General features: G+C 45.7%; 1 long non-coding RNA gene across 1 annotated transcript; it reads right to left on the bottom strand.

Moving 5' to 3' along the window:
* Nucleotides 1-2,095: 2,095 nt before the first annotated feature.
* Nucleotides 2,096-23,755, bottom strand: LOC147014542 (uncharacterized). Its single transcript, XR_015050797.1, has 3 exons — nt 22,538-23,755; nt 4,967-5,045; nt 2,096-2,195 (listed from the first exon to the last, which is right to left on the bottom strand). It is a non-coding gene; the product is annotated as an uncharacterized LOC147014542 (long non-coding RNA).
* Nucleotides 23,756-24,114: the final 359 nt, after the last annotated feature.

Raw genomic sequence — 24,114 nt, 5'->3', positions numbered from 1 at the left:
TTTAGATTAAATTTTGTTCAACAAAACGATTCCATGATTTCTTTTTTTATCTGCAATTGTTTATTTGTTCTATGCTTTAATTTCAGAGTACATTGAAACATTAAACTGGTTAAATTTCAGTAAAATCTGGAAAAATGAGGGTGTTCTAAAACTTTTGACCTGTCGTGTACACTTGGACTAAAACCATTCTGTCCAACTCTACCCAACACGACCAGATATGGAGCAATTGTTCAATCATTTACACTTCTGTTTGCATTCAGGCTATCTGGATAAATCTTGTGAAGTTGCCTATCAAAAAAAATTACGGTTAACCACACAAATATCATCTATTTAACGACATGTATGAGATAATATTTTCGCTAATCCAAATTTTTTTCTGCAGTGTTCAAGTATATAATTCAATTAAAATAAAGATTGTAAAAGCCGTTAAATAAATTATTTCTCGGAATTTATCGCAGTTTTACCCAGTGTCTATTGCACCAGTCCATCTAACACGTCACACATCAGTTATTCATGCCTGTTGTTTGTGTCCTTATTACTACGGCCTTAAAAACAGTACGTTTCTTGTTTGGAATGATTTTCAATTTTGTTGAACTGTCAGATAGACAGAGTAAACATATTATCTCACTCCTCTCTGTGTAATGGTGGTTAGGACATATTCAGAGACAAAGTACGGTTAAACGGCAAACTTGTCTTTAAATTTATGTTCCAATTTGCTTCGCGTGTTCAGTGTAACTATAAAGGCACTCGGTGGAGAGCATACCTCCACCAGGCTGAACAGTTTACGTTTTGTATTCCAGTGCTTGGCCGGATCTGCATCTGTACCTGAACCAAAATCGAGTCAGGTTGTTATTGTCACCTAACCAACTTATCCACCAAGTTTTGTCTGAATCTGTCCATCACTTTTTGAGATATCGTGCTATATATTGTATTTGACTGCGTCTCTCAAAGGTGAAGAATTACTTTAAAAATTCTCACATCTGGATCCTGATTTTCACCAAAATCGAATCAATTCGTTATTGTCACACGCCCATCCTGTCCACCAAGTTTCTTCAGAATCCGTCGATAATGTTTTGATATATCCTGCTCACAGACAAACAAACAGGGGTGAAAACATAACCTCCGTCCACCTTCGGTGGCGTAGATAATAAGCCAATGTGAGTATACACCAGCTTGTGGGGATCTAAGTATGTTTAACAAAGACATTGTTGCAGGTTTCAGAATGTACGGTAGTTGCGTTTGGGAAGAATTGTGGTGGATAGGTACATATATTGATTTTCAATCCAACAAAATGTGATGCAGGACGAAAGGAAACAATTAAAATTTGAATGTCTTAGAGGTCATGTCTCTTTGAGGTCAAGAATATTTCATCTGCAGTGCTGCGTGATACCTGCAGTCAGACAGGATGGTGCAGATGTAGTTGGCTTACCTTTGAGCTGTCTTGTCTGGGTTCAATTCCTGATCTGACTCAAAACTGTTGGTTTGGTGTTTCACAGGCAGAGCATTGCATCACAAAGTGTGCTGTACCTGTCGATGGATGTTAAGTGCACTGTCACATTTGCAAGCATTATCTGGTGGGTGTAAAGAATCCCACTGTGAGTTATGGCCGACACCCTGAACAAATTACAGATTCCAGCCTGAATCAACTGTAGTCCATTTTCAGGTCTGACTAGCTGATCCGTGAAAGACTTGTGCCAAAAAAACATTACATGGCTGACCCTACAAGGTGGTGTGATTAATTGGGAGCCTATGTACTACCAGTAGGCCATTGTGTTTGAAAAGGAAATCCCCAGGTTAAATGTTTTTTTTAATTATTTCTATGTTTGAGCATTGTCTAGGGCTCGGAGGGTTTCTTATATAAGAGGAGACAGCTGGGGTACATGTTTGCACGAATAATGTATCACGTAACTCAGTTGTTATAAAACTATGCCGCAGGGTTCTCTGAACCGGCCACTGGGAAGATTAACTTCACAGGAGGGGAGAGTGTTTGTTGCAGAAACAAAAATAACGACATGAAACAGGAGCAAATTGTCCCTCTTAACAACCTCGTGTATTTGTGAGTAGATGTGAACGGTGGTGCAAAAAGTCATCACTCACCTCCAACTGGTGTCGCAATGGTCCAAAGGACCAGCTTGCTGAGATCCAATTGCAAGAACTGCGGAGCAGTAAGTAATGTCTCTTAGAACTTTGATTGACTGTAAAAGACATGTGGGAATGGACCAATCAGCGATACAAAGAGTGCGAATGAAGGAGTCAAAGAAACATGAGAACACTAATACTTATCCCAACGAAGGATACGAGGATGAAAGAAGTCATTGACTTGGATTTATTTCCATCCAACACCAAGTCGATCACATCCATTCTGGAGCCTGCTCTCCGGCTTCCATGCTGTTTCTGGTGGAAAGTCTTGTTGGATTGGGATAATTTCCTCGGATCTCGCATCGATTGATGCCGATGTGATTTTAACCATTTTACCTGCCACCGACAATTTGTAGCCTTTCCTACATTGCCCACAACCTCAGCAGCAGCCAATTGACTTATTGTAAATGCTTCACCACCTGCCCCGGGTTTGACCTGTAAATGTGGCGGTACTGCTTTCACCACAACGTTGAAACCATTAGCTTCACCTTTATGGGAGAACTCCAGAGCAGTTGATGAAGATCCAACATGGGCCTTTCATGGTATTGAAACTGCTCTTAGAAACGAATTATGTATTATCCATTGGATTGTACTGCACCTGAAATCTTCTTTGCACTGACTGGTGGCGCAAGTATGCTTGGTCTACATATTTCAGGCAATTGGTTTCTTTCATTGGCCATCCATGATGCAATATTGCACCACCAGTCACATTTATTTCATGCCATTCATGATGCAGTATTGATGTCCTCCATCGCAATCCCTCCATTCAAATCTCGTTTTCCCTCTTGAGAGTTTCTTTCTGTATCCATCTTGTCCACCCCATGCATCCTCTCCTACGCCCCCCCAATTCCTTCCCACACCCATTTTTTGTCTAAGTCTCCCTCTATTTTGTCCTTCAAGCATGTGGTTGACACCCCCTCTCTCTCCAGTGTTATTTTCATCCTGTTGCATCCTGATCTCTTCAGTGTTCTAGCTCTTTCATGAGCCTTGACTCTGTGTCCAATTTTTTTCAATTTTAAACTAGCAGGGGTGCCCGGCATTACCAGGCAACACCGGATCCTTCCTCACGTCCCTTCCCCTACCTCCTCCCACCCCCGCCTCTCCTTCATCTCACCCACCCCTTCCCATCCCTCTGGAGTCTGGACTATCACCCCCTCCCCCCTTCCCCTGCCTCCCCTGATTCGTGAAGGTTGGCTTTGGGGCTTCCCATTCTCTGGGGACATGTACTCCACAGCTGACTTGATACCCTCTGCCACCATCACTACCAGGTAGTGATACACAATACACATTGACATAGAGATTTATTGTCAACCTTCCCTCCTGAAACCCTATCACTACAGATGAAACCAAGCAGCCCGTGTTCACCACGAGGTTGTGGTCCATGTGCCAAGTTTGGTGGCAATTAGGACAGTGGTTTTGGTGTGATTGATGTTACACACAGACAGAAAATGCCATTTATTTATTAGATAAGATCCAGCAACTTACGTGTTGCTATGCCTGGTGTTGGCTTAATGGTTAGGGTGGTGGGCTTTGGATCCTAGGGTCCTGAGGTCAAATCCCGCTCAGCTGTTGAATTAATACCAGGTGGGATTAACTCGACCTGTCATCCTTCCAAGGTTGGCAAAATGAGTAGCAGCCTGCTGGTATCCTGTGTCGGAGTGACGACCCGTCCAGGATTGTGCCCAATAACCAAGGAGACTGTTTAGGCAGCACCAATGCTCAACACAGAGCATGGTCCCAATCTCCTCTCCTTACATGTACAGATTCTGCCGGTTCATGTCCGGCTAAAACACATAAAGATGTACAGAGCATCCATTATTTAAAGATTGTTGTGTATGTGTACATCAAATGAACCGATGCACAAGGAGCTCTCAACTTCATACCACCACGTTCAGGCGTCTGGAGCCATGGTCACAGGGCCACAGGCTGTTTACCTCCATGATCGAATAAGCTCATTTTTCTCGATAGTATATCATGAGGCTTAAGCTCCAAGGGAAATACAATGGGAAACCACCCAATGTACTCCTTGCCACGAGACTGCTTCAGAATCACCTTGTCTCCTCTCATGGGGAACGTCACATCACAACCCGAATCCCATCGGAAATCGAATCGCGATTATTAGCTTTTGTCTTCATGCTCTTCGGGCAAGTTCTCATATCACAAGTAATTGGCATTTGGTTCTATCTGAAGTCCTTTTTTGTGTTTTGAGACAACTGGTGGGGTGGTGTGTTGGCCCAATTTTGAATCCCTGCTTCCTTACTCTACAGATTGGATGAATTGAAGCTTTAAGGTGATCCCAGTCAGTACAGCTTTGTTTAAGAATCTCTGTAACATTGTTATGTCTAAGCCTACGTGGCACACGGATGAAAGAACGAAACCAAGGCCTTCACTATAGAAAGAAGCCTAGTTAACATGGCCGGTGCAACGCTGACTCTTCAGACCCTTTATTTTTCCACCTGACGCCGAAAGAAGATAAACAGGGCAGCATGACAGCCTTTCTGCAACCTCTGTGCCTGGAGCGGTTTACAAGCCCATCTGTCTAGACTGCATGTACACGAGGAGACCAAAAAACGAAGCCAACCTGGTCTCGAGGATGAGCCGTCAACTTCCACCCACTTTTGCTCATCGGTCCAATTTGGTGTCTGTGTGTCCGTGGATTGCTTCCTTTTTTTGCACCACCTGAATTTATTTTATTTCCTATTAGGGAGGCCACATCGCATGGCCAAGAACAAACGACGCCTTAAGCTCATACGAAATCGGCTTCCACATTCTCGACTTCCCACAATGTCAGTTGAGGAAGGGCATTATGATCAAGGTACATCCTCACCTTGATACCTTTGCTCTCCGGATGTCCGGCTCACTTGATGACGATACCTTGAGCGTCTCATCTTGTCGCCAACCATGTGCTGCGAAAGGCACCTTACGCACTTCAAGAGGCCATTTTTGTTCATCACTTCAAATTATCTGTTTACTTGAATACATCTGTTCCATTACTTTGTAAAGCACAACATTCTTAGCATCGACGTCCAATGAAATTAACTTTTATTTAAGATCTACATTCTATTATATGAACGTGCGTATTGATGAGGATATGGACGTAAGATATGCAATTACAATACATCGATCTCCGTGATGTATAATTATTATTCCAGTCCGCGTTTTAATAATACGTGAGTGGAATTATGATGCTGAACTATAGTTTTCTGCAGTGAGTTGTCCGTAGAGAGTTTTGCAATTATCCAGGCATCGTTTTGAGGTCCAAAAGCAATTGGAGTAGCGATCAGGCGGTGCAGTCTACGCCATTTGATTCGCTCTGCCATCCATCAATAGGCGCTGGGTGCATTAAATGTGCTTTTGGTAATGATAGTGAGGTGAGCTATTGTATCGCTTTGTGCGTTCAAATTTGTGAAACTTTACACACAAGACACGGAGAGCCATCTGCTTGCCAACTGGTACTCCTGAGCCGGTTAGCTGGCTGCTAGTTGATGCTTCAGTTCATTACATAAATAGGGTGATTCATCACTTGATGATTGTATTGATATTGCCAAGCGATATTCACAGTCGTACCTAAGGGTTCTGCATTCTACAGGTGCAGTACCAAGTCTGGTATGGTGGTTGCCCAATGGTAAAGAGGGCTCAGAGGATAGTGCAGAGGTATAGTAAGTGTACTTGCCTTTGAGCTTTGTAATCTGGGTTTGATTCCAAGCCCGACTATAAACTGTCGCCCTGGGGTGACGCAGGCAGGGCATTGCATCAGTGAGTGCACCATCCTTTGGAGGGACGTTGAGCTAGGATTCCTGTCCACTAACCATTTGGTGGTACTGATCATCAATAAGTAAGACGTCTCATAAGTGGATGGGAAACTGGGAGCCCCTCTGGTCTTAGCTCGTATTCCACAAATGTGGTAAAAGGTAGTTGCAGCAATAGTATCACAGCGACTCAATGATTAGTCATAGTATGACTCATACTCTCCTGATTTGTTCTGTTGGTTGATGACCTTTGGCCATCATGTCCTCCTTCTCCTCCTTCGTATGCGGCACAAGCCAGCGGGTACAGCTGTGCCAGTGATGCAATGCCCCGCTAACCAGTACACTGGTACTCATTTCACCGACCTCAGAAGGATGACAGGCTGAGTCAACCTTCATGGTGTTAATTCAACAGCCAACAGGGGCTCAAACTCAGGACCCGAAAATCCCAAGCCAGCCACCCTAACCGCTCTCCAACACCAGGCTGAAGCTACCATGTCCAAAACATACACACACTTAAACACTTATAAGGTTCTCTTGATGTACGATGTGATGTGCGGTGCAAACAATCACTCCTCAAGAACCCGTAAAGAGAAGAAAATGGTCACCAAGTCTTGAGCCACTTTCCACTAACACCAGCATCAGAACTATGCATTGTTTGGAGCATCGTTTCAAACCACGGCAGAGTGAGAACGCTGTAAACGTGCTGTTGTAATACGAGCACGTTTGGCTCCCTTGCAGAGCTTTCAAATTTATTTGATTGTTCGATAATCCGTATTATTGTATTAGAGCCTCTTGATTAAAAGCAAAATAAGCAAGGACATCAACATGTCATGGTATGTGGGTATATCATTATTCAATTACAATTATCAAAGTGTCTCGACAGCCTTTGGCCTCGATGAGACGTGGTGGGCTGACACCGGTCAAAGTGAATGACGAAGTGAAGACTAATTGGCACTAATTTACTGTGCCTAAGTGATTTGTATTTGCCAGGCGGCCTGCATGGTCCATTCGTTTGGCACCCCGACGGTTTATACCTCGTGGCAGTCATGCACTTGGCAACTTCACCGTTGCGAATCTTCAAGTGATGTCCAGAGCTTGCTTAAGGCCCAAAGAGAAGAATGTTGAATCGACAGCGTCTTCCATGAGACACCAACGAGAGAGCCACGTGATGCTGGGAGTTGTAGCAATGTGCATGATCAAAATTTCAAACTCTGATCACACACACACACACACACACACACACACACACACACACACACACACACACACACACACACACACACACACACACACACACACACACACACTTCCTTATTCTTACTCCTGGTTCCCAATGAATGTTCAGTTGTGTGTTTCTCACCCCGCATGAGCACGTCTGATGCAATATTGATTTGCCAAAATGAGGGAGCCAGTTTGCTCATAGCTGTGAGTGCAGATGTTGATGCCAACAGTCTTTTATTGGATTTTTTTTTTTAAAAACAGTAATCTAAGGCTGCTATTGCGCTTGGACATGTACTGTATCATGTATAGAGGAAGGACGTCAGTAGACAATCGACAAATCAATACAGAAAATGAGTTTTCAACCTGGGATCCCAGCACCATGAGCTAAATGCTTAAATGGGGATATCAAACAGGCCGACACGTATCAAATAGGAAGTCCATTTGATGTATCTGTGTTGCCCTGTGGTTGAGCACCACCCCAAGGCATGCTTTGAAAAGCATAGGGAAGGTTAAAGATGAAGTTATGTAGGGTGCACACTCGGCATACCCAACTAGAATGGCCTCGGGAGAGCGCATACCTCTGTCAGGCTGAAAAGTTTCCATTTTGTATCCACTCATAGGTCGGATCTGCATCCGGATCTTGTCACCTCCCCAACTCATCCACCAAATTTTATCATAATATGTCCATAACGTTTTGAGATATCACTCTTTGGCCTTATCACCCTAGAGTGAAAAACCACTAAAATTTTTTAAAGATATTCGAGTATCCGGATCCAGGTCTTCACCAAAATCCAATCAATTCATCCTTGTCACACACCCAAACCTGTCCATCAAGTTTCATCTGAATCCGTCCACAACTTTTTGAGATATCCTGCTCATAGACAGACAAACAGAAAGACAGGGGTGAAAACATCACCTCCATGTACCTTCGGTGGCAGAGGTAACAACATGCACCAGATCCCACTGTGACTTTTGCAAAGATGAGGTGAGTTATGGACAGCACCCTGAACAAATTACAACTTCCATCTCGAATTAGCTGTAGTTGAATTTCAGGCCTGACCAACCAATCCATGAATGTCTTTGGCACAGAAAACTTCACCTGGCCTACCCCATAATAAGGTGTGATGAATTATGGGCCTTTTGAGAAGGAGTGTGTGAACATGAATTCCTTTCGTGGCACCGAACCTGATGAGGTATGCCGGCAACCAGAACCTAAGCTTGTTCCCGGCCGCGTGAGGAGCATTCTGGACACCGACAAAAGGACCCCAAGGACCCCATTCTGGCAAAAGGATGCCATGCTTCAACTTGAGGGGCATTCAGATGTCATCGCCTTCAGTATTCATTCGCAAAAGCATATTAGACTGAGAGTCAATGATGAACTCAACCCACTGTTTATGTTGAGTTCAGGATTTCAGGACCCTAACAGGATTTACAAATTGGCCAGGATACCAGCAGCAATTGCCGACTCTTTGTGAAACACAATGTGAAATCTCCAACATCACTCAGCTAATGTGAGCAAAACGATCAGAAGATTAGGCAGCTCAAAGGCAAGTTCACGACTACTAGGCCATCCTTTCGGACTTTCCGTTCAATAATGTGCTTGATTATGCTTTGGAAGTTGGCTTAAACCTCGCTGTGCTGCAGGCATTGCATGTGGCCAAACCTGAGGAATGCTGTCCATTATAAGATTAGGCATTTGATTGAGACCAATGATGATACCAATCTTGGTCGGAGTACAATACACAGAGTTTTCCTGTCGAGGTTGGTGTGCCAAAAGGAAGTATTAGGGTTTGGACCAACTTTATTATTGATCTATATCAATACAGTACATACATTGGGAGCATGTGCTTCACAGTACGTGGTGTCCACTTTTCGCCGGTACACCAAGGGCCTCCATCTGACCATCCCCCAGGCAGATGCCTGGCCCATCCCATTCTCTTTGGGATAGGACATTCCAGGCACCCACCTGAAGGAACCGCCTCAGGTTAACCCGAGGAGACCGCCATCTGGTGGTTGACCGCCTCAGCACCACCCCGCCACACACCACTTTGTGTGTTTTTGCGGAGTGAAGTGTTTTGTGGTGGCCAGAGTGCAAATTGTGCCAGTAACCTCGTAGGGAAGGTAACCTACTGCAGGAGGACATCTGCAGACGCAGTTGGCACCAAATATGGATGGCTGTTGGCTCCCAAGTTTCTCCTCCACCCTTTGGCAGGTTTTGTATAAACCTGCAGGGTGTCCATGTCCATACGAGGTCCGTCTAAAAAAGGTAACGGGACTGACTTCATAGAAATTTTATTCCAAAAAATATATTTAAATCACCGCTTGTCCCCTTCAAAATAGTTTCCCTCCAGTCTCACAAACTTGTCCATCCTCTTTTTTTCCACGCTTCGATGCACCCACAGAAAGCTTCTTCTGGAATCCTCCGGGGCTCCATCATCACGGCCCTTTTGATGGCCTCCACATCAGGAAATCGGGTCCCCTTGATCTCCCCCTTGAGCTTGGGGAATAGGAAAATAATCACAAAGGGCCAAGTCTGGTGAATACGGGGGTTGCTCCAGAGTTGGCACGTTCCTCACCACCAGAAACTGTTGGATGCTCAGGGCATTGTGAGCAGGGGCGTTGTCATTCCACATCCGTCCTCTTGTCCCGGACTGATCTCATGAGGCGCCGGAGGATCTCCTACACATATGGATTCACTGTTTGACCCTGTGGTAGAAACTCGAAGTGGACGATGCCGTTGATGTCAAATAACACGATGAGCATCACCTTGACCTTCGACTTCGACATCCTTGCTTTCTTTGGTCTTGGTGATGCCGGACTTTTCCACTGACGATTCTGCCGTTTGGTCTCGGGATCGTATTCGAATATCCACGATTCATCGCCAGTGATGACTCTCCTGAGCAGGTCTGGATCGTCCTTGAGGCGCTCGATAATGTCTTGACAGACAGTGACTCTGCTGTTTCTGGTCCTCGGACAACAGCTTGGGGGCCATCTTTGTGCACACCTTGCGTATTTCGAGATTTTCAGTGATGATGCTCCAGACAATGTCCTTGTTGATGGGTAGTTCCTCAGCAATCATCCGCACCTTGAGTCGACGATCTGCGCACACCATCTGCTTCACACGCTCGATGCTGTCCACCATTCTGCTCATTGAAGGTCTTCCAGACCGTGGATCTTCTTCAACCTCCTCCCGCCCGTCCCTCTTTGAACCTCTTGTGCCATTCAAATGCACGTGTACGTGACATCGTTTCTTCCCTGTAGACTTGCTACAGCATAGCAAAGGATTCGGAAGGTGTTTTGTCAAGCTTGGCAAGAAACTTCAGATTGGCTCTCTGCTCACGACTCATAGCACGACGACTCAGACTGGACAAGGTGTAAAGCACAACCTGTAAAACAATCACACAATGAGTACAGTCAACCATCACCAATCATATATATGTTGCTGGAAAGTTGCGAAAGACTGACGCAACCCGTTCAAGTTGTGTAAGTGGAGCACACAACAGGCTCAGTCCTGTTGCTTTTTAGACGGACCTTGTACACCTTCCACATCAAGGGGACCTGGTGGGGAAACCGGTTTAGTTGCCGACACTCGACCATGAACAGGTTGGTGTGAGTTTTACATGATTAACAAGTAACAAATCTGATCTGGCCTGAACTGACAGTCAGGGTTGGGTGCCGCCATATCGGCCAGACTGGTTTGTACCATCCATTAGCAGAGCACAACACAGGGCTCCTGCCCTCAAGTGATCCCCCAACCCCAACCTCCGAGTAACCGGATTATAGGCACACACCATGATGGCCAGCCACATCAATGACCTCTCCGCGATTATGGAAAATCCTCTGTACTCCTGTATTTTACTGATGACCTCACCATGTACAGAACGGCACACAATGCTCCCGAGAGGTAGGATGCCACGACATCGCTGCCTGCAGATCTGGAGAAAAAAATGTCCGTGGTTAGCTACTTGGAACATGACTTTCAATGCAGGAAAGCCCCAAGCTCTCATTCTGTCTCTCAATAAGGATCAGCTGATGACCCCCCTCCTCCCCCATTCCCTCTTCTCTGTTTACCTTTCTGCGAAACTCCTGGAAGAGATGCAATAGTTCGAGTCCCTTAGCTTCAGTATCTGCCACAAACTGTCTTGGATGAACCATATATTTACACTGGCCTCAATTGCTGGCTGACACCTTGGTATTCTCCGCAAGGGCTTCGTCCGAAGTGCTATGGAGTATGGTTCATCACTCTGGGTCGGTGCAGCTGCTTCCCATCTTGCTCCACCGGACGTGGTTTTGTCCAAGTGTTTTGGTATTAGTGGCTTCTTCCGTTCGGAAGCCAAATCCTGGAGTTTGTTCCTTGTGCACTATTGGTAGATTGGTGGGTCCTCAACTTTCTCTTCTCTAACTTGTAGCCTCGCTACTTTTCCCATGAATGCTCCCTTTATCCCTCTATCCCTCTATTCTCTTATTCTGTTTGAACTGACTCTGTGCCGAATTTGCCTCGTGACTTTAACTCATGACTCCCCAATGTTTCTCTCCGTCGTTCGGCGTTACCCTTCGCATTCTCCCTTACTCACCCTCAATACATTCTACTTCGGCACGTCCACTTCCATTCTTCCCACTCAACCACTCGTTTCGCTTCTGTTGTGTTCAAACGTTTTTGTCTGCCTTGTCTCCTTTTAACTTTCTGTCAATCTGTAATCGTTTTCCGTCTGTTGCTTAGCTCCTCCATGAGCCTACACTCCATATGAACAGAGGTGTTGGTAAAATGCAATGGTAATGGATGTACCAAGAGTGCGATGGATCAAATTGCCTGTTGTTTTTTTTTTTGTCAAGTTTTCTTGGACATCGATTTCAATCTGCCATTTTCAGAAACCCAATGTGCCAGTTCTTCATCACCGCTTCATAGTCAACATTTTCCACCCCACTCCTACAACTTTTGCTCGAAGTAGAGTAACTTCATCTTCGTTGGGTAGCATCATTGGCTGAGGGTGTGGCTGTGCCGCTGATGGAGGTCTGGGCAGTAATTCGGAATTTGTTCGGTAATCGCTCGACTACTCTTCGTAGATGACACCATGAAGTCTTTACCGTCCACCGATGAATGTTGGCACATGGGATTCCGCATTGATGAATCAACCTGTCTGCAAAACACCGGAATGACGGTCTTTAGCTTGGTCGGGATTCGAACCCAGGCAAGACGGGGTAATACTGTCAGCTCAATCAGATCGGACCACAAAGGAGACAACATCTGGTGGCAACAAGTCCCCCCCAAAGCATTTCAGAATCAGCTCTCGGTGGCCAATTAAGGCCAAGATGAGTACCCCCTGCTGGGTGGACCCATTCACTTTGTCGTTTATTGTTACAAGGAGCGTTGGGTTTAACACAAATTCACACGTTCGCTTTAATTGTTAAATTGCTTTAAGAATTGTTAAAAGAACAAACAGCATGGTGCAGAGGTGGTGCATTTGCCTCTGAGCAGTTTCGTCTGGGTTTGATTCTCCAATCCCGTTATGAACTGTAGGATTGTTGCTTTGCTTGTATTGATGATTGCACCATCCCTTCGGATGGATGTTAAGATGCAGCCCCGTCGACACGAGCATTCTAGGTTGTTGGTGGACATTAAGAATCCCACGTCGTCCTTCACAAAGGGCAGGCAAGTCATCACTGGCAACCTGGCTAGAATGGAAATTCCTGCACGTTCATTTGAACGTCAGACTTGGCCAGCCACTTCGTGAAAGACTTGGGCGAAAACCTCCGCAGCAGCCCACAAAAAGGTGGAAATAATTGTGGTCATTGAAGAAGAAGGAGAAGCGATAGTAGTAGTTGTAGTAGTAATAGTAGTACTTCGGTGAGATTGAAACCTAAAGAGCGCCTTATAGTATCCATAGGTACAGCCCCTTATAGTATACATAGGTAAAGCCCCTTATAGTATCCATAGGTAAAGCCCCTTATAGTATCCACACACGCAGCACCTTATAGTATCCACAGGTACAGCACCTTATAGTATACATAGGTACAGCCCCTTATAGTATCCATAAGTAAAGCCCCTTATAGTATCCATACACGCAGCACCTTATAGTATCCACAGGTACAGCCCCTTATAGTATACATACAGTATGTACAGCACCTTATAGTATCCATAGGTAAAGCACCTTATGGTATCCACAGGCAAAGCACCTTGTGGTATCCATCGGTAAAGCACCTTATAGTATCCACAGGTAAAGCACTTTATAGTATACAATATACATATATACAGCATCTAATAGTATCCATCGGAAAAGCTCCTTATGGTATACATAGGTACAGCACCTAATAGTATCCACAGGTACAGCCCCTTACAGTATACATAGGTTCAGCACCTAATAGTATCCATCGGTTAAGCACCTAATAGTATCCACAGGTACAGCCCCTTACAGTATACATAGGTTCAGCACCTAATAGTATCCATCGGTTAAGCACCTAATAGTATCCACAGGTACAGCCCCTTATAGTATACATAGGTTCAGCACCTAATAGTATCCATCGGTAAAGCACCTAATAGTATCCATAGGTACACAAGGGATTGTATCATATTAATTTTGTTGACATTTTGTTGTGCTTGTTATAGTGTGTGTGTGTGTGTGTGTGTGTGTGTGTGTGTGTGTGTGTGTGTGTGTGTGTGTGTGTGTGTGTGTGTGTGTGTGTGTGTGTGTGTGTGTGTGTGTGTGTGTGTGTGTGTGTGTGTGTGTGTGTGTGTGTATCGAGTGATTGTATGTGTGACCAACACCAAGATACATTCCTTGAGTTTAAACTAAACTTGGTGAAATATCGTTCTTCTTCTTCTTCTTCGACAGCGTCTTGTATCCAAAAGCAAAAGGCGTTATATAAATCCAATTATTATTACTTTCATAAAAATGTAGAAGGAACAATTCAAGAATAGAAAGAAACATCTGGTGTTTCACAGAACAGCATAAACTATGTGGGAATTGTGTGAAGAAGGACAGGTAGGGGTTACGAATTTGAAACCATTACCTTTGGCAAACGAGCATATCTCGAATCCCGTCATACTTTACATTATTAAACTTTTTTAGATTTCACGTTTAATTAACCATTGACCAGAGTCGCAGGGCCAGGCTGAATGGCAGAGCTGAGCTGTTCAGGGAGCTGAGGCGTAAAACTGTACGTGCACTGAGGGTGGACAAGGAGGCCTATGTGCGAGGAATCTGTGAGGGGGTAGAGCATCACCTGTGGACAGGTGATTCTCGTCCCGCTTACAGGGGAATTCGCGCATTACGTTCATCCAAGCCCATCCCTCGGAGCACTGCAGTTCGAGCAGAGAGTGGTAGGCTCTTGACAGAGGAGTCTGAAGTGAAGGCCCGCTGGGCCGGTTACTTTGAGCGGTTGTACCAGGCTGATCCCCCAGCTGTCGAGTTGGACGTCAAGGGTGTTACAATCCCTGTTGCTGACCCTCGAATCAACTGTGGTCCACCATCGCTTGTGGAAACACGGGTTGCGGTGAACCAGTTGAAACGGGGCAAAGCTCCAGAGATCTGTGGCATCCATGCTGAACTTCTCAAGGCTGGTGGAAATGCTGCACTCGCGTCGTTGCATGCAGTTTTGTGCTCTGCCTGGAACACAGGCATCATCCCAACTGACTGGAAGAGGGGCCTTGTTGTCCCTCTCTGGAAAGGAAGGGTGATCGCCAAGACTGCAACAACTACCGAGGGGTGACGCTGCTCTCAGTGCCGGGCAAGGTCTTTGCTCGGATAATTCTTGATAGGGTTCGCCACCATCTGCTTGAGCACCAGCGTCCAGAGCAGTCAGGCTTTACACCAAAGAGGTCAACGATTGACCGTATCCTTGCTCTTCGTGTCCTCACTGAACGCAGACGAGAGTTTCGGCAGGGGCTGCTTGCAGCCTATGTTGATCTCTGTAAAGCGTTCGATTCAGTGAATCGGGATGTCCTCTGGAGGATTCTTGGTCTTCGTGGGGTGCCACCGAAACTGATCGATCTGATGTCTGAACTCTACTCTGGTACTGAGAGTGCTGTGAAGTGTGGTGGTACCGCCTCTGACTTATTTCCAGTTGTTACTGGAGTTCGTCAGGGATGTGTACTTGCCCCCACACTTTTCAACACTTGTATGGACTGGATTTTTGGGAGGATGTCGGAGAGATCAAGTTGCGGTGCATCGTTTGGCAATGTCAAGATCTCGGACCTTGATTTTGCAGATGATGCAGTCATCTTTGCGGAGACTTTAGACATCCTCTTGGGGGCCCTCGAGGTGCTGAATGAGGAGTCGGAGCCGTTGGGATTACGGATTTCTTGGGTCAAAACAAAGATCCAGGCTTTCGGTGACATCTTGGATGCTGCTGTCCTGTCTGTGTCTGTTTGTGGTGAGGATGTTGAGGTCGTGGATAGATTCACTTACCTTGGCAGTGATATTCATGTCTCCGCAGGTTGTGAGCCGGAGGTCAATAGACGTCTGGGTCGGGCCTGGGGAGTCATGGATTCACTGGATCATGGGGTGTGGCGCTGCCGGTACCTGTGCGGGAGGACGAAAGTCCGAGTCTTCAGGTCCTTGGTACTTCCAGTCTTGCTCTATGGGTGCGAGACTTGGACTTTGACCAAGGATCTGAGACGGAGACTTAATTCCTTTGGTACCAGGTCTCTTCGGAGAATCCTTGGCTATCGCTGGTCGGATTTTGTGTCCAACGAGCGGTTGCTGAGAGAGACTCGGATGAGATTTGTTACCTGCATAGTCCGTGAGCGTCAGCTGCGGCTGTATGGACATGTGGCTCGTTTTCCTGACGCTGATCCTGCTCACCAGATTCTCTCAGCGAGGGAGTCTCATGAGTGGAGGAGGCCAGTGGGCCGACCACGTGCCTCATGGTTGCAGCAGGTTGACCATCATCTCAAGGAGATGGGGATGGGCCTGGCATCTGCCTGGGGGATGGCCAGACGGAGGCCCCTGGAGTACCGGCGGAAAGTGGACGCAGCGACGCGCTGTTCTGGCACATGCTCCCATACCTGACCTGACGTTTAATTTAATATTGTGATATTCTACATTTTCATTTCTTCTGGGCTGATCAACTGCTAATAATTTCATGTTGCCTATCTGACTTACAAAGCGTTTGTACGACCTGTTGTTTTCCCTTTCATCGGAACAATATCCCTGGGCCGACATGTGATGTAAATGTTTATGAACCTCTGGCAGCAAATCACCTTGCCAATGAAGGTTGGACAGTCAGGAAATCTTTAGATCCTTCTGCACAACTTTATAAACTAAAAGGGAACTCGGTGGACTGCATCCCTCTCTCTGCCCAACTCATCCACCTAGTTTTGTCATCATCCGTTCATAACTTTTTGAAATATCGTGCTATTTATCGCTTTTGGCCCTATTTCTCAATGGTGAAGAATCACTTGTGGAAATTAAAAAAAAACCTCTTGTATCCAGATCCGGATTTGGATCTTCACCAAAAATCAAATCCATTCTTCCTTGTCGCACAACCAACTTTTTCACCAAGTTTTGTAGGAATCTGTCTGAAACTTCTTGAGATATCCTGTTCACAGTCAGACAGACAGACAGACAAACATATAGGGGTGAAAACGTAACCTCCATCCTTCTTTGGTGGTGGAGGTAATTACAATGCACTTGCTGCTTTGCATTGTGGGAAGGTATGCACGTTAAGTTGAGGAGAGTTCATTTCAAGTTTGCGCTTCATCCCCCACATCATTATGTGCTTGTTCGTTTGTCCATTTCACTGTGTGTAACATTCCGTTCCACCCATTGATTGGACAGTTCGCCTGACCCCAACCACAATTTCAACCTGAAAAATAATATGGCCGCATTGTTGGTGCTTCCTGCTATGCGAAGCCCAAGACGTCTTTGAAGCTGTCACAGTCACAATCGCTATGCCCTCCCTATAAGTTTGCCCTTCAGTGTAAAATGATCAAAGCGACAGTTAAAAGGATTTTGAGCTGATAGCTGTCATGGGCCTTCTGAAGATAGGCGGCAGCAATCGATGCAGTGGTCTGTTGTCTATACACTGCCCAAATAACTGGAGCATTCTCTCAAGCAGGGCTTTTCCCATGGAGGCTACACAGGTCCTTGCTGTTATTTCCAACTATTTTCTCTTAAATGACTCGACAAGGCACCATAAAACCCATGTCATTGTCCGAGGACTTCCAGAAATCTCGCGACATTGTGAAAGAAGACATCCGTCATTGTTTACTTTTACAAATGTTTATATATATCAAGAATAAGAGAATCTGTTTTGGGTGATTTATTGGCACAATTAGCCTGCTCATGGTCATTTGAGAGTTGAAATTCCATGGGGTTTTCACATGTCTGGGGAGATCATGAGGGCTTTCAGTGAGGGGGGGGGGGTTGCTGAGAAATTGGGGTTGGGGGAGGCGGAGGTTGAAGATTTGGGGTTCGTGATTGGGGGGGGGGGAGTTGAGGACTTGACGTCGCATTTTACATTGTGCAGATGTTCTGCTGGTCCCTTGTAATCTATATAATAATAATACCCTTGTTTGTGTGTGCGTGATTCTGTACCAATCCTTCCCACTGATTGGTTGGACAGCTGGCTTGACGACACCCACAATTGTAACTTAACATATATCCGATGTCCTCCCATTTGGATCAATGCATATATATATATATATATATATATATATATATATATATATATATATATATATATATATATATATATATATATATATATATATATTATAAGATATTTCACGAAGAAGGTAATTTGATTACCGATCATTTATTAACACAATGAGGATAGTCATAATCACTTCACTTGAAATGAATGAGAAACGACAAACGACAATAAACCATGAATTGTCAAACATTCACTTGCTGTTTCTGATCTTGCTTTACATGAAGTCACCAATGGCATAGAAAGAGTTAAATATTCCACTGAAGGAATATGTAATATGTTGATACAACAATTTACCCTTTTGCTTTGAAGAAAGGGAATGAAGGAGGAGTTGGGGCATTATAATACAAGAAGAACATAGCAGGGACCGTGGAATTTCTGGGTGTCTTTAGTATCCATAGGTACAGCACCTGTTATCTTCGTAGATACGTGTGCGCGTGTGCGTGTTGGTTGTTAACTCCATTTGCGGGTTTCAGAAGATGTAACAGAGCCTTCCCAGGTCTCAGAGTATCCACCTTTTCATGTGTATGTGTACAGTATGTATATGTATATCTGTTGGGATTTGTACCTTTTTCATGTTGGCTTTGTTTGTTGCCATTTTTACTTACTCTGGCTTTCAGTTAATCAAAATATACTCTTGCTTGTTGTTCATAAAGAACACTGGAGAAATATGTTCATAAAGAACACTGTAAAGATAATGATGTGGTTAGCCTTGAGTAATCCTGTATGAGCAGCTTAAGGGAGTAACTTTACTTCCTCTTTATCTATGCTTGATTCACAATTGCTGAACGAAATAAGCCAGCTGCTCTCAGCTGGTCCTGGGTTGAAACCTGGGTTGAGAAAGGACAATCGCGAGATAAGCATTTGTGCAAAAATAAAACCGACTATATAAGAGAGTGATATAACCGACTCTGGTAGAGCGGCACTCTCCGGGCTTCCTCAATTACATAATTGACCGTATGCACTAAGCGAGTGACGTCACAGCGGAAGGTAAGGCTCCGCCATATTGAGTGGCAAATAATCATGGCTACCACACACGTGTCGCGTGAACTTCTGGGCTATTTCCATGGATTAGATAGTATTTCTAAGAAGAGGTACTGCGAAAAACTGAAGCTGTGTGGTCTTAGTGAAGATCCTTATATTATTTCAAAGAATAAATGGACAACAGAAAGGAAATTTTGGCCTTTGTAGAAGAAAGTTTGTAGAAAATCTTCGTTCGTCAGTTTGCTTACAGATACATTATATTTTTCCATGACAAACATCCGGTGTAATGCCACGCTGCTGTGGATATTTCCAAGTGCTAGTTTTTTATGTATTATACATATCGATGTGACTTTCTGCAGTGAAAATGTTACACTGATTTTTTTTTTTTTCAAATTTCTAAAATGCTATTTAAAAAACTATTTAATTTAATCTGCGATGTAATAGCATTAAGACAAGTTTCGAGGAAACAACTCCGAACTGTGCGCGTTAGACGGCTGTTAGAAAGGTGATCTGGCCTATCTCATGCTGTCAATAAAAAAAGGGATATAATGCATTTTAATGATACAAATCAGACAATATTTTGTAACCACCAGCTATTTAATACCAACTACTGAAATAACGTATCAGAAATTAGTTACATACCGGAGACAAAATGAAGGCCACACAACCAGTCATGTTCACCAGGTCGCCATTTTTCTCTTCTCAGAACCGATATATCCAAAGATTTTGTCGGTCTACTTCGGCGGGGAAGCGGTAAAACTGCACTCCAGAGCCTTTAGTATATCGCTGAGCACATCCCGGGGCACAACGACTCTTATCCATTTGCAGAAAAAAAAATCGCTTGCTTGGAAATAACGGTGTAGTTGAAGTGGAGACTATCGGTTGTTATGGACGCGGTAATACTTTCTTGCCACTCAATATAGTGGAGCTGCCACAGTAACGTGATCGGTGACGATATCAAAATAAGGCCTATTGGTGTTTCTTGTGGTTTGATCCTCTCTGTGTACACGTATGATAGATAATAAACAGTTTTCTCTCAAGTACATTGATGTCTTCATACCTCAACTGAAAGGGTGATCAACGCTCTGACATATATGTATGTATATATTGTTGCGGATCCGGGGTGGCGGGAATCTGACCTGGTTCTAGCGCCACCCTCGCCATCGCCGTCTCCGGGAGTCTATAACGCCGGCCGGCTCGGCACAGGTCTCGGGTCACGCATCTTCAATCGTGATACCAACGTAATCCTGTACCTTACCAGTTGGGGAGATAGAACCCCTAGTTACAGACTGGCTTTGTCAGTGACCGAGCGGAGTCTACCAGCTTGTTACCATTTTTGGTCTTATATGCTAATCGAACGGATCGTTCCTCGACGCGACATGCATTAATCCATAGCGGCAACTGCATAAGAATTAACCAGATTTATTGGGGAACATCAGGGATCACAACACAAGCAATAAACACTACAATGGTTATACTAACTATCTACCCATTCTTACCTAGAGAACCACGGACTAAAGGTTTCGAGGGGATTCTACAAAATATGCCTTAAACAACACGTGCAAACAAAACAGACAGATAAACAGCATGCATGCACACAGAGTACTTGGTGATGGCTCATGGACGAGAGGACCGTGTCCAAAAGCACGAATATCGTTCGTAACAAGCGGTGGTGTCCACAGGGTCAAACTCCCGCTCGAATGTGCTGCATGGCAAGATGGCGGCACGGTATTCTTCCTCCTTTAGTCACCGCGTGTGCGGTTTCCACGTGCTCTGACCTCGCGTAGGGTCGAAGATGGGCTTCAGCTGATCTCTTTCACGGTCCAGCACACAAATCCAGGCCTGGCCTGTTCTCCAGACGAGGCCCCAGTCGAGGTCCGAGTTCCACAGGCGGATTTGGCAAACGTGACTCGCCGTTGGTGAGTAAGGACCGTCCGAAGGTCCAGCGTCTCCTCTCCGGCCTTCCTGCCTCGAAGCCCAACTCCCGCTTCGTCCTCTCAGTGCCTCTCTCGGTCAAATCACCGACGTGCAGGTGGGGTTAGCGTCTCTCCCGGCAGATCCAACACGGTGCCTCCTTCGTTCGCTCGCCTCGAAGCGACTCCGAGCACGCCTCGAGAACCCAGCCGTTCCTCACACACAGCACTCCTTTGTTTGCTCGCTTTGAGACACGAGCACTCCTCTCAACCGCCTGCAGTTTTCAAACCGCCAAAACTGAACCTGTCCACGAGGTCCCTTTTTTCGCTCTCTTCGAAACACGAGCACACTTCGAGCGCCACTATTTCCACATACTCATCTTTTGTTTCTGCTTTCTCTCACTTCTCTCGGCGACTCTCTGACCAAAGGCTCCGCCCCTTCGCGTCACTACCTCTCCAGGCCACACCTCTCGCTCTAGGCCACTCCCTCCCGTTCGTACAGGAGAGGAAGATGAATCATCTCTTGTTTCTCTCGTTTCACCACCGTATGAACATAAAAACGCAGTCTTCTACATCTCCCGACACACACATATCATCCCTTATACCAAACAACCTATCTAAACAGGCATTTAATGGGGGATCCGAGCTAATCCTATTCTTAGTAATCCCATTAAGGGCCATTTCCGTAACAATATATATATATATATATATATATATATATATATATATATATATATATATATATATATATATATATATATATATATATATATATATATCTTGTTGCGGTTCTAAGAACCGCATCCCTCCAAAGCAATAGCAATAGCAACCAACATACTGCGGTCCCTCAACAGTTATTCCATTAATGTACGTTCAGATAGACCATTCCTTTTTGTCTTGTGGGACAACGGGACAGTGCGTTGTGTAAACTTCATAACTACGTCTGATTAAATCTCTGCACTCATTCCTATTCTTGTTTTCTACTCTTATTCCTGAGGTAAATCCCAGCGACGTGCGCCCTTCACTGTGAGATGGGTCCTCAGCGAAGGCCAAGCGGGCATTACGTCAGACGCCCCTCTGCAGAAATCACAGCCTGCCAAACGCACGTGCAGCAGTAATTTCCACCCACTGGACAGAAAGCGCACCCAACACGATGCCCACGCTGCACGGAACATGTGCCGAAGAGATAGAAGAAATGGCACCCAAAATGCTGGCAACTTTCAGTACACACTCGGCGCACACTTTTCCACCCATTTCCCATTTAGTAATTATATCTATCTTCTTCTTCAACTCTGAGCCTGGTGTTGGCTTAGTGGTTAGGGTGGCGGCTTGGGATCCCAGGGTCCTGAGTTCAAGCCCCGTTGGCTGCTGAATTAACACCAGGGGGTTGACTCAGCGTGTCATCCTTCCGAGGTTGGCGAAATGAGTGCCAGTGTACTGGTCTTGGTGTATGCCCCGGTTAGAATAGGTGTACCATATCCCTGTGTGTCGTAAGAGGCGACCAGGGTTGGCGTCAGGAAGGGCATCCGGCCATAAAACATTGCCTCAAGAAAAAGCCAAACCCCTGCACAGCAGGGAAAAATGGCTGTAAAAACGGTTTTTTTATTTTTATTTTTTTTCTTCTTCAACTCAACCTTACATACATAATTATATCCAAACTTTTCCCTCAATTCCCTGACACACATCAGGGCTGGCACCATGAATCCCACCGCCTTTGATAACCACGAACACGATGCTCAATGGCGGGTGGACCCGCGCGCTGGCCACGTGCTTAATGGCGGACCCACTTGTGGCTGTGATACTTTATCATCGTGCAGAACGAGGCACGAATAACACACATCTTTATTCGGGTCTGCGCATGGGGTTACAATGACATCTTACCATCGGTCTTCGCTCACGACGGCATCAAATGCCTCCCACGAATGGCAGACATCCTCCCGCACCTCCGCCTCGATGCAGCTGTGACCAGGCAGAGGCATGCTGTGCGGCCGGATCGCTTGGGCCGCGTTGCACACCATGGAGCAGGCACATTGACCGGCGCCAACCGCGGGTCGGTGGGGCACGACACAGAGTTCGGTGCAAGGCAATTCATATCACAGTGCTCGGAGCGAGACGATTCCGCAGCTTGGAACCATCTGGCCGGAAGTGAAAATGGAGCCGCTTCCGGTCATGGCGGCCAGCCCGTATGCTGCCCGGGGCCCAACCAGAGCTCCCGATTCAGGTGACGACACATTGCTTCGGATCATCGCCCCAACCCCACATCACTGCAGCTATAAAAGGATGGGTCATGGGGCAGGGGGAGGAGGAGGAGTCGTCGTCATTCCTGGTGTGTCATTCCTGCTCATCGTTCCTGGTGCATTGTTTCTGCTCACCGTTCATGGTGTGTTGTTCCTGCCCATCATTCCTTTCTTCATTCCTGATGGCTTGTTCTGTCTGGCTTGGGATTGACAACCTACCCATTCCCCTGCTGGCTCCACCCTTCTTTACCAATTTGCCTGCTGGCTCCACCTCTCTCTCTCCATCCATTGGCTTTCGACTCCACCCAAGTCCCTCCCTTCACGCCCAACGATCACGTCTCATTCTCTGGATCTATGCTAGCTGCACGAAGCAAGAGACGATGTGCCAGCTGTCAGGGAGGTATCGCCCACCGGAGCACCCCCCCCCCCCCAAAACGTATTGGTGGCGCGATCAGGCAATCGTGCAAGGTATTGAGAAACCGTTGGCCTCATCTCCTTTCCTTTTTCTCTTCATCAACTCCTCTTCATCGGTGTGTGTGTGTGTGTGTGTGTGTGTGTGTGTGTGTGTGTGTGTGTGTGTGTGTGTGTGTGTGTGTCCTGGCGCCTGTCCTTGTTTAAGTTAAGATTGTACAATAATTATATCAGCATAACTCCGCTCTGTGTCTGCTTTTGTAAGTTGCTTGTATATTGCCACACCTCTCACATTTCTTCCTATTCCTGCTAACAAACAACAATAAAAGCTATATTCACTGTGCCACATATATTTCCTCGCCTGTCTGTTAATAAATCCTTTGTAGAAATGTTCCCAGCTCGTTTTCATCTTTTCTTTCATTGATCCAGCATGGTCCGTATCCTAACTTAGCCGGGACTTTGTTCCCAACGATCTGTTCCTTTTCGCCGGTACGTCATTGGCAGTGTCGCTCGGCTGCATCTGATCCGGTAAAGTGATCCGGTTCGGACAAGGCGTAATGAGGGCGTGCTCCCTGGTAATTAAATCACGTGATTAATTAGGTAACCCAGTTAACCCATAGATGGGAGGAACCGAGGTCACGCGGTTGAGTTATTGGCGTTCATGGTCGGTTCGCGACCCGCCGCGTCACGGAGTTATCTGTGTGCAACGGCCTGCAATTCCAGGGAGTCTGGTGGGAACCCGAGATAGCTCCCCCCCCCCCCGGTGGTTTTTTCACCCGACCCCCGGCCTGCAGATATATATATATATAT

The sequence above is a fragment of the Eptatretus burgeri genome, chromosome 13 (assembly GCF_056783735.1).
Source record: "Eptatretus burgeri isolate ZD-2024b chromosome 13, Ebu_testis_v1, whole genome shotgun sequence".
Lineage (NCBI taxonomy): Eukaryota > Metazoa > Chordata > Myxini > Myxiniformes > Myxinidae > Eptatretus > Eptatretus burgeri.
This window is presented reverse-complemented; position numbering and strand designations above follow the sequence as displayed.